The sequence below is a fragment of the Pezoporus wallicus genome, unplaced genomic scaffold (genome assembly GCF_028554395.1).
Source record: "Pezoporus wallicus isolate ANWC-B61680 ecotype Strahan unplaced genomic scaffold, APGP_CSIRO_Pwel_v1 contig_5935, whole genome shotgun sequence".
NCBI classification, from domain to species: domain Eukaryota; kingdom Metazoa; phylum Chordata; class Aves; order Psittaciformes; family Psittacidae; genus Pezoporus; species Pezoporus wallicus.
Genome location: NW_026637215.1, coordinates 177,303 through 189,497, shown reverse-complemented (window position 1 = coordinate 189,497; position 12,195 = coordinate 177,303).

The following is a 12,195-nucleotide window of genomic DNA, read 5'->3' as shown; positions in this document are numbered from 1 at the left end:
GAAGTCCTCCACACTCCTGCTGGACTCTAGGCCAGATAGAAGGGAAGGATTGAACGTAACTCTTAAAGAAGTCATTTAGGAGGGGAGATTTTAGTTCCCTGCTCCCAGGACTGGTTCTGTCCTTTTAAAGTGCTAAGCTGTGTATCAAGCACAGGACTGTATGTCTCTGGTTCTTCTAATTATTTCATGTACTTTCTTTCAGAAGAAAAGGTGCTTCGGTCTTCCCCCTTCTCAGAATATGAGTGTAAACATCCCAGAAAGCAAGAATTCCTTTAAGAAGATGTTCCTTAGCGTGTTACTAATTCTCGAGTACTTGCCCTAATGGAAGAATGGGAATGACTTGTCTGATTGGAAGCTGAGAATGCTGGCAGTAGGAGATTCTTTGTCATGGTAAAGGTGATAAGCTCTGATATATTGCACACTGCTACAACAAAGGTTTTGGGTAAGAAATGGTGGCTTGTACAGTAGTTTTAGGATCTGAACCAGTGAAATGGCTTTTCTACATGCACGCTGCTCTCAAGGCTCTTGGAGACATTTTGAAAATGTACTAAAAAAGACAAACTTATTGCTGAAGCTGTGGGGTAACAGAAGAGTCCACAAACCTGGAAGTTAAAGGGCTTATGTCAATTTGGCTCATTCTCAGCATCAAAAGATCACGTAGATCTTCAGGATGAGCACTGTCCTGTTGAGACAGGCTGCCCATTTCCAGTCACAGAACCATGTCCACAGAACCGACTGCAGACTGGGTGAGCTAGTGCAGCAGCAGTACCAACCCACCTCAGCCTGCTTCTCTCTCAAAACGTACCTGGTGACATGCATTCCTGTGCTCTGCTGGGAATGGAGTCCTGGGAATGTGGCGTGCTGCCCTCAGCCAGGCCAGGGCCAGCAGGTGAAGCTGGTGTCTACTGTAATTTAGGGGCCAACCCAAGATGAAAAGAAATAGGAGGGTAGCACTGAGTATCTTAAGGGGACGGAGTCAAACTATACGGAGCAGTTGAGAAATGAGTCTTTGGCATAAAAGTTAACCAGTGATAAAGAGGAGAGACAAGCATCTTAAATCTTGAGCCAGACAGAGGGCCTGTGTGCAGGATTTGCATGCCTGGAAAGCATGAAACCCATGTGAGACATACAGAGTAGTTGAGCAAAATAAAGGCTGTTTTTCTCTGTTAGGCCATTATCAAACAAAAGAATGTATTTGTGTTCCTTTTTAATAGTAAGTTTCAGCCCTGAGACACTGAGGGGAAGCAAAGGTGTGTGAAAGTCAGATTTCTTCACTGCATAATTTTAGATTAAAAGAAATGTTCATGCAACTCTCATAACATTGCAATAGTTTTCTTGGCGTTAGTATTCCTGGGACTCTTTGGGATAATTACTGACTTGTTAGCAAACCTGGGCGAGTTGTGACAATCTGTTAGTGCCTGAGCTGCAAGCAGCTCACTTTTGCTGTCCTTTTAGAAAGATGGGTGCTCTCAGCACAGCCTTTGGTCATATTTTAATGTTGCACTTGAGTTCGCGGAGGTGGTAAACTTTCCAGGCTGTAGTGTTGGCACTTAGGTTGGTTAGATTGTTAGACATTATTGTAAGTGTTACGAATATTTTTTCACAATTAATGAAACAAAGTTTTTGATGAATGACATTAGCAAAGATCTGGAGTCTTGAACATCAATTTGTCACATGGATTTCATGCATGGTTTCAGTTTTTGTTTCCAAAAATGCAGATGTCATGAAATCATAGCCATGACAAATGATAATATGGAAAACAATAAATGTAGCTAAAGATAAATCCAGCACTGTGGATTTGTATTTTCTGAGCCTATTTATAGATACTTTAGATGAAATTTATGTTCACCATGTTTTCTTGATGAGAAACTGTTGAATCCTACTTCATCCATCAAATGCTATACAGTCAGCTGGGTGGGTGTTCATCTAAATAAGGTGAAGATCAAGAAATCTTTTCTTAATTCTCCTTTCTTCCCTCTGGAGTTTGACACAGTATCTTGCACATTTCCTTTCTGGTAAGAAGTAGATATGATGGAGAATGCACTCACTCAATTAGGCTGGAGACAGTGAACACAGTGCTGCCCTTTCCTCTCTGCAGTCAGAATCAAACTAAGAACACTTCCGTGTATTGATTTGCTGTGCTCTTTATGTTTAGGAGGAGTAAGATTTGACAAATTCTTTGCTTCCCCCACTGGCTTTATCAGTAAAGCTGTCCTGGTTTGACTAAACGCCAGCCTGGTTTTCATAATACCAAGTGATGGGAAATGAACCAGAGACATTCTGATTGAATCGCTGGGAAGATTCACTAATGAATTAGAAGAGAATAATCAGTGGCTGGCACTTGCAGAGTACTTATAGCTTGTGAGAACTTCCCAGGTTGTAGTTTCTTACCATTTTGTTAACCCAGTTTTCTGATTGTCTGGAGGAAACAATATTAAAATCAGCACAGCTTTTTGGAAGTTTGTAACAATAATAGAGATTATTTTTAATAATTATTAAAAATTATTAAAGACTTCTTATGGTTCAGGCGGTTATAACTAGTTTTAGTAACGTAATTATTAATTCCCTTTTTCCTTCCCCTTTTCTGCACATCTGTGATTAAACATTAAATATAGAACTTTTAAACATTCCCTTTGGAAGAAAGTGTGTCATATGGTGGGACAGGAATGGGAAGCTGGTGCCCTCGTCTCTGTTCCTTATTGTATATTATATAATCCTGGTTCCGGTCACAACAGAAGTTTACCCAAAACAACAGTTGTGTGGGTACTGATGGCATTTCCTAATGGCCCTCAAGGATCAGTCAGTGTTTTAATGTTCTCAGCGAAAACCAGATGCCACCCTCCCTTTATAGTTAGTAGTGTGAGATCACAGAAACTCCCTTTACTATTTCAGTTACTCTGGTGACACATAGAGGAAAACATAGCTCATGGATTTCAAGTCTTTGTGGAGTGGGCCTAACCAAGACTTCAGCTGGACCAGCTCAGTGTGCTCTTAAGGAGGAAATCTTGAATAATGGAGTTCTGCTGATTGTTCTTGTTTCACCTTCTGTTTCTGAATACTTCAGAATCAGTGTTTGATCTCTTTTAAGATTTTATGTTTTTTTTCTGGTACTGTCCATCACTGTGGTATTGGAGTGCTCTCCACATATTAACAGTTATACTCCAGACTATAAAGCTATATAGAAGTCTGACTCTTTTTTGAATATCTGTTGCCATGCTTCTGTCATGTTTCGTGTGCTTCGTGCTTCCTCATTTGTATTAGATCAGTTACAACAACTGTGAAACCAGCCTCAGCCTAGGTATCTGTGCAAAAATCCTCCTTTCCCCTGTGCAACTGTGAACATGTTTCACCAAGTTGCAACTTCTCAGGCAGACAGAGGTGGTTAAGTCTTGGTCATTCCCTTCAGAAGGAAAAGCTGCATTATGAACCAGAAATATGGTCTGGGAATTATGTTGTCTATTCCAAACTTTCATTCCATGCAAACCTGTTTTCCATACAATGAGCAGAAATGATGGCCTCTTTCAATAGAATGGGATCCGAGCACAAGAATTTTTGTGTCTGTTTGCTTCTCAAAGTCATGCTGATACCTTCACCCCATTCCTCTTGCTGCATTTGAGCTGCAGACCTCCGTCTCTGCCCTTTGTTGTAGTCACTTCAGTTTTCACCAACTAACTTCTGATGTTCAAGATGTATAAGCAGATGTGGCAGCTGGGACCAGAACATAGCCTGGCCATGCCTAGTCCGTGGCCCTAACCACTCCAAAGTGAGTATGTTAAAAAGAGCTTGAATTATGTACCACTCAGTGCTATCTTCCATGGACTGGACAGTGGCCGATCAGCCAGCCCTGTTGGGAAGGGAGGGAAATGGCCTTCAGCTCCTCTCTGGCAGAACGCTGAGCTTCTATCTCGCACTTCTCAAAAATCAGGCTACTGTAAAATAATACCCAGTGCTGCTCATCAGAACTTTGCAGCAATTGGCACTCCTGTCCTGAGGAACACACCTTGTCCCTGGGTGTTCTACATTCTTTAGTAAGACCCCCTGTCCAAGTTTCTTGCAGGACATGGGCAGTGGAACAGCTGAGTTGCTGTGTAGATCTTGATTAGGTGCATGTCTCAATGCAGGGTCAATTCTGGGAGTGTTCAGAGGTATGAACCTCCAGGAAGCTTTCATATATAAAACTGCATTAGCTGTGGAATTGAGGCAGCTGATATGCAGGGGAAAGGAGAGGTTCATCGTTTCAGCTTTACATACTGCAGGTCCACTAAGACACTTATGCAGGCTTTGAACAGAGAGTGAGTGGCAGAAGCTGGAAGGAAAACCAGGGCATGAATAACCACACTAGATCAGTTTGGTTTGCGCACTAAGAAAGGACATATGGATGAGAAGGGTGTCAACTGCCAACTGATCAGTAGACTAACAGTTTGTATACACACTATTGGTGTGGGGTGAATGCCTTTGTGTTCAAGAAGAGTTTGAAGGCTCAAACCCAGCAGTGATGTCTAAAAGAGTCAAAGAGGTATTATTTTAAAATCTCATTGATTGTAACTTATTGCCTGACGTGGGGAAGGAGGAGACTGCAGGGCTATTCCTCATCCCAGCTCTGGGAAAATGATCTTCTGCCCCTCTGACTTGCTGTTGAGTTGTGGTATTCTCATAACCTCAAAAGCTGCTTGCTGCAGGGTTGAGCAGTTTCCTTGCGTTTTAGCTGTGACTGGAACTACAGCTCTGTGCAGCACTGCACCACTGGTCCTGCACCATGCCATATGCCTAACTCTTTCATATAGAAATGTTTCTTTAGCCAGTAACCAACAGTAAAGGCAGATGTGTAATGTGGGACCCATCCTTCCACACAGTTAAGATATAGAAATAGGGAGAGCTGTGGATGTGTGGCACGGAACCACAGAAAACAGGGAAGGTTGTAACAAGGTGGAATTAGAAAGAACATTGCCACAGGGGGAAAAATACATGGGAAGGTCAAACCACAGATTGAAAAACAGCATCTGGGACTGACAGAAGAAATCCTGAACAAACCCCACCTATCTCAGGAAGATTAGCCTCAGAGAGAAGAAAACACACAGGTCCTGGCTCTGTGTGGTCTTACATGGGCACTAGACAGCCAGCTGACGGTAAACTGGGGGGAACGCAATGGCCATTTAGAGTTCAGGACTGTGAGACACTTGTCCTTGAGGACAAGCTCAGCAGCAAGAGCCAGGAGAGGAGGGCTTCTTCATTCATCCTGCAGGTCTCTCCTGCTAATGGTAGCATTGACCATCCATGTGCTCCCACATAACATCCACCAGCAGGCACCCCACCAGGCAGTGGTAATGGTCAGGCACAGGCTTCAACACTGGCACAAAAAACCTGCACCTGTTTGGAACCTGAGCTCTCTTTCCGTTCCCAAAGTCTTACTTCCTGCAGGGGAAACCAAGAACTTCAGAAGAGGATAGAAGCTGAGGTTTTATTCTAAGTAAAGATGTCTCAGTGAAGATTTTGAAGTGTATTTCTATGTTGTGCCACCCTCCCATCTGTGTTCTGTGGATCGTGACACCATAGAAAATAATACAAGGCACATTCTCAAATACAGAGTACGGGACAAAGCCACTTTGGGAAAATGCAATTTCACAATCACTGTGGAAGGGATTAGGTGAGAATAGGAATCTCTTCCAATAAGGAGAGCTCATGTTTCATGGGGATAGACCATGGGCAGAGGCTGTTCTTTTGGCATCAGCAGCTCATGTGTTCTGTTGATACACTCTGATATTATCCAGAAAGAGTTAATTCAAATCTGCTTCTATGTGAGGCTTTGAAATACACTTCCAAAGTGATTTTACTCCTCAGTGAGAAGCATTTGTCTCTGTTTTATTGACACTTTATCGTACAAAAAAAAAAATAATCTTATTTTGTTCTCTTTTTAAAAATGTGATAATTTCAGCATTGTCCTGCCCTGTTCCGCGTACCCCTCAGTGCATTACTCACACAGAGAAACGGGTTGCTACGTTTCGGTCGGTGCTTTCTGTTTTGCTCTGCCTTGACCTCTCCCGTTGTTAAACCACTGGAGGGCGGAATAGAGACAGAGGAAACCTGTTTTCAAGCCGGGACTTTCTTCACGTTGCAGAGGTTTATGTGTGTAGGACGTTTCTTTTCAGTATTCGGCTGCTCCGGTTCTAGACACTGTCATTAAAGCTTTACGCAGTAAAATCCTGACACAAATAATCCGAGGGGAAACTCCTGTTCTTTTGAGTAAGAGTCAAGACCTTTTGCCAATATATAGCAAATTCTTCTGTGAAGTCTGATGGCATAAGGCTCCTGGAGCACTCATGGTACACTGCAAAACATGCTGCAGAAGAAACAATGCCAAAAATGAAATACACCCAAGAAATCTCTATGTGACAGCAGTATATGCTGAGGCTTTAGCTCAACGGTGTCATCACAGGCAAATTTTGGTAGACAAAACCATGTCTGGTTTGGAAATTCACTTTATTTTGGGAAAACACATAAGCTGGACAAATTCATTGATTACTCTATTTGCATAAGTAAAACGCTGTTGTGTATCTGCTATAAATATCAACCTGGTCATAGCTGTGATGCAACTGTCCCATATGGCTGTAGGAACTATTGTCTCCATGCATTTGGTAGGTTTTCTGTTCTGTTGTTCCAGTTATTTAGAAGTAAAGAGATTTAGGTGCCGTATTGAAGGGATCTTTGTGGATTCTTGAGGGTGGGCTTTGGTTTGATTTTGCCATTGTTTGTTATTAAAGGGAATACATTCTGCTCAGTATCAGTGATGTGGTTAACAGCATTCAGGAAAACCTTGCAGGCACTTTCAAATGGTCTAGCAACATAGAATGACACAAGTCAGTGAGTGTTCATATTGCTGCAAGGAGTTGGTTGCTAGTATAGATTAATGTCCCTAACATATCTTAACAAACCCCACCCCCAAAATTACTCCTAGAAATAACAGCCTTTGCAGTGTATGTACTAAACTTAAAAGTCCTTGTGACAGAACCAGCAGGCACAGCGGAAGCGAGGTGGGTTTGTACTCAGAAAGCATGTTTTAAACTAGGGAAGTGCCATTAATACAGTGCTGTGCTTGTCACTCCTCAGGGAGGAAAGGCCAGTCCCCTGCCTCCTGCTTTGCACTCGTCCCAGGGGTTTCTGCATCTCTTGTGATGCACTGTAGCTTCTTTTGGTTTGTTTTCATGCCACAAATCCAGTGCCTTCTGTCATGACATAAACTAGTAGGTGCAGTGGGCCTACAGCATACAACAGGGAGTAGAAAAGCTGTTGATACTAAAATGCAGTGTCTCACCATCTTCTCAGCAACAACCCAGCTGGTGCCAGCAAGCACAGCTCTGTTAAGGTCCACCTTCTGTACTTGCTGCCATGTCATTGTGATTGAAGGTGAAACAGGCTTAGGCTCAGCTAAGCAGTAAAGCCTTTGGGGAACAAGGAATACATCATTTACCTATACTAACCTCCAAAACCCCAAAAGAAAATAAAGAATTTAGACTGGGAAAATAAGTGGGGTTAGAAGGTGCCTCAGCTGATAAGTTAAACATCTATTTAAGTAGCACATACACTGGAGACAAAGATAGTCCTATTGGTGAGAGCTTCCCTTGGTCCCAGGGATTAGTAAGTAAGTCTGAGTATGACTTCTGGCAGCTTTTTAGGACCTTGCCCAATTCATAATTCATAGGCAGTGTTTAATACCTGTGAGTTAAGTTTTGTGAACTGACCTATTTTAAAATCCCACCTTCTTCCCTGCCAGTTCTCCATGAGAATGGTAACCCAGCAACTTCCCTGGGATTAGGCCCCTGTTTGTTCCACTTTGATCTAGGGCCGCATGCAAGTGAACTGTCAAGTCATGGGAAGACAGGTCACCCCTAGTGAAAATACATATGCTGTCTCACATGCCTGGGTTTGTTTACCTACAAATAGAAGCACTTTTTAATGTCATAAGATAGCTCTTAGGCAGGGTCTTACGAGACCTGGTTCTGTCTTGCAAAGGGAGTCTGGAGCACAGATGCCAGCCAAAAAGATAACCTGATTATGTGCCTGTTTGATAGCTCAGCTCAGCTGCAGCAGCACCTGGCTCCTGATCCAGGATCTCCCAGGTGAGGGCCTGGGGCTTGGCCTCGCTGGGTGCTCTCCAGGCACAAGGCAGCAGCAGGGGAAGGCAGGAAACAGAAGGAGCTCACACGTGTTTGACTGTAGGTCCTCGCTTTACTGGTGGCCAGGCTTAATTTTTCATCACTACCCCTGTGTTGGCAGTTTATGGGTTTATCTTGTATTTCACAGAAGGTGAAAGCGTATTTTTGTTAGCCAACTGATTCTGTGCTTCTGGAAATCCTGCTTCCATTATTAGCAACATGACTGCTCTTTACAGAAAATGAATACCAAGTGAGTAAAACAATGTATTTTCCTTGCGGTGAAGACAGCATTTAAAGTACAGAACACCCATTAAAGACAGTAAAAAGTGCAATTTTGATGGTTTTCAATTTTACTTATGGTAGACAGGTAGTTTCATGTTAGAGATAAGCCTATCTGTGAGTGAAATAATTACTCCTTAATTAAGGTAATTATAAAAACAGGAATGTAAATACTCGGAGTATAGTATCCCTCAACATTTTTTCTTTCACATTATCCACAAACTTATCTCACATACCTAAACCCTGTTTTTACTTGATGATTACAACAGCATATGCTTAAAACTGAAAACAGAGTAAGCAATTAAATAGCGTGTAGACTGTTGGGTTTAAGCTGAGAGACTTTTTGTTGTCATTTTCCTCATTTCTTCAACCTTTATTTCTTTAGCTCATTTTCTAAGGAGCTAGTGGGATTCTCCCACCAGTCTGACACTCAGCTTATTCCACCTAGATGTGGTCAAGGGGCAATACTTTCAAAGTTCCTTCAGGTTTCACAAAAGTATCTGGTCAAATGTAGGAGACTTTACTACTATTGGAAAAGGCAGGAGCAGAGGGTGGGCTTTTGCTAGAGAGATGAGTGAAAAGCATTCTGAATGCCCCAGCTGCCGGACAAGTTCTGTATGTTGGGACTGCAGAGGGTCCACCCATGAAGCAGGGGCAACCAAACTGCGCTGAGGCTGCTGCTGCTGGAGCTGATCCTTGTTTCATTTATTCTGATAGGTCATATCAAAGCATGAATCTCTTGTGTGTCTTCTTAATACATAATCTAGCGGTTTCAGTAGCAAACAAAAATGCAGCAGCAAATTCATAATTATATTCTCATCAAGGCAAGATTAAAAGAATAACCAACACTTTACAATCACAGAATCAATTATTGCTAGACTAGTTCGTGTATCTAGCTCTATACAGTAGTAAAAGTGTTATCACAGACTGATGGCAGGTTTGTGGGGTTTTTCTCCCTAATAAAAAAGGGAAGTGTGCACATGGAATTAATGGGAGAATACTTCTTACGCCCAGCTACCTAATAAATCTGTGGGCATTTGTTTCCCCTGCTCCTTGTCTCTTTCTGGGAAGTTCTTTCCCTGATGTGTCTGTGCTGCAGAGAGGCCTGTTGTGTTCCTCTTTGAGTCTCACTGTGCTGTTGGGGATGTTTCTAACTGGGCCAGTTGTTTAATTTTCTTTGTTCCCTGTATCCAGATGTATATGACATGGCAGAATTTGACTTGGAGGAGCAATCCCTTCAGTTAAAAATGCAACATTTCTGGCACAGTGGCTGAGATGCTGTAGGAGAGCATTTCCAAATACTTGGAAGCTGCATTGCACATTCATAATGTTCTGTTATCACAGTTTGTTGTCTCTGTGATCTGCCTGTGCTTGTTTCAGACAAATATAGTAGTAGTGTGGGAGTTGCATGCTCTAGTGCCAGAATCTCTGTTATACACAATGGGTACAGGAAAGCCCTGTACCTCCTGTGAAAGTGTGGCACTGTAAATGAAAGCTCCTTGGCACTAAGAAAAATGAAACATGATAAAGAGGCATGTGGAAGGGTTAAAAAAAGGCAGAAGGAGCACCTGGATTACTTTTCATGGTGTCAATGTCAAGACACATTGCTGCACATTGCCTATTAGGGGTCAGCAGTGGCTGTTTGCTGCTATGCTGAATCTAAATGTTATCTTCTTGGTTCTGTAAGATGCCAAATGAATTTAGAAAGGCTGCTGAGTACCCTCAGGTCCCATTGAAAAAGGAGCTGCATCAAGTTAGGGGGTGATAAGAACACTCAATGCCTTAAAAATCCAAAGGTATCTGATGGCTTGTTCAAACTGGGAGACTCAAAGTTAAGTCATGTTCAAAGTATAAATTTCATGAACAGAATTGGCTCCTGTTCAGACTTAACACCTTTTTACTACTGAAAAAGAGAATCAATGGCACATTTATGACACTTTAGCAAGTGTAAAGAATATATTCAAACCCACTAATTCAATTAATGCAGCTTACTTCCCTGTGTGTCCTCTGGGAGCATAGTTCCACTGGAAAGAACACTGAAGTCTTCTGAAATGGAGGTGCCAAGTTCTAGTCCTACCAATGCTTTGTGCGTAGCTCATAGAATGACTCAAGTCTCCTGGACAGTCGCTTGACCTGTGTGTCTCACTTTCAGCATAGATAGAACAGTAATTCTGGCCAGTTCACACAGGTTAGAGATTTTTAGCTGCAGATACCTGCAGGTATTGAAGTATCTCTGATGATGCAATAACCCAGTGAAAAAATTGTAATATCCTTTCTTGGAAAATATAGCATTTGGAATCAAGGCCATTGTGTGACAGGTCTGTCTGTGCAGCCACTCTGGGAGTACTGCATGGCCATCCTGAGCACTGCCTGCCCAACATCAGCTGGGATGTGCTTAAAATCAGGAAAGACTTCCCTGGACTTGAGGCGTATTTCATAGAATCATAGAATCATAGACTCATAGAATGGTTAGGGTTGGAAAGGACCTTAAGGGCATCCAGTTCCAACCCCCTGCCATGGGCAGGGACACCTCACACCAGACGATGTCACCCAAGGCTCTGTCCAACCCGGCTTTGAACACAGCCAGAGATGCAGCATTTACCTGCTTCTGGGCACCCTGTTCCAGGGCCTCATCACCCTCACAGTGTTTCCTTGTATCTAACCTGAATCTCCCCTGTTTAAATTTAAACCCATCGCTCCTCCTATCACTGCAGTCCCTGATGAAGAGTCCCCCTCTACAAGTCCATCTTCATAGGCCCCTTTCAGATATTGGAAGGCTGCTCTGAGAATATTTGGATTAGGCTTTAGGATTACATTAACTCTTCTGGTTATTAATATGTTGGTTTACTGGAAGATTTTAAAATAAAAGTTTCTTCAGAAAACCATTCCAGTGCTATATTTTGTCATAGCCAAAATGAGGAGATATTCCACATTTCCAGAGAGTCTGACAAGATCAGTCTGATTGCTGCATTGAGGGTAGTATATTCTTGAACAAGTTACAATGACGAATCCAAAATCATTCTCTGAGGCATCTGGAGGCTTTTAACTTATTGCTTTAATAATAAGATGATCAGGTGCCCTTTCATTAGACTGCGCATTAAGCAAACTGTTCCTCAGAGCACACTGCCCATCCTGACCTTGCAAAGAAAATGAAACAAACTGAGATGTTTTCTTTAATTCACAGTGATCCCCACTACTCTGTTGTTTGAGTTTTGAGTTATTTATATTTAATTCTTAATTGTCTAAGGATTGCTGTTTTTTAAAGGGGAAACGTGAACCATTGTTATAATCCAGTGTAACACCTGCCGGACAGGGCAGTTTCATTTCCTATCTAAAGGAGCCTGATCTCAGCTTGGATCTTGCCACTGAGCACCAGAACTTCTGAAGCTGCCCCTTAAAACCTGCCATCCAGTAATGTTGTCTCCAAGTCCAATAATTTGAATTGTATAGTATCTTTAATAGCTTTGCCTAATCGTATTGTACTACAGAACACCATTTTCTATTTTAAAGTTGAGTTAGTTCTTGAATATAATCTTTCATGTTAGAATTTCATCTGCTTATTAAAGATAGCTCCTGAAGGTCACTTAGTTGCAGCAGAATGTTTCAGAATTAATCCTTATGCCTCAAGTTTTGATATCTCGCAGGCAAATAGTAATCCATGTGTGTGTTTATACATATATATCTATATGTATTTATATATTCAGTGATCCCTTCTAGCCAATCTGATGAGCTTTTGGGGGTTGACTCATGACTTCTGAAGGGGTGA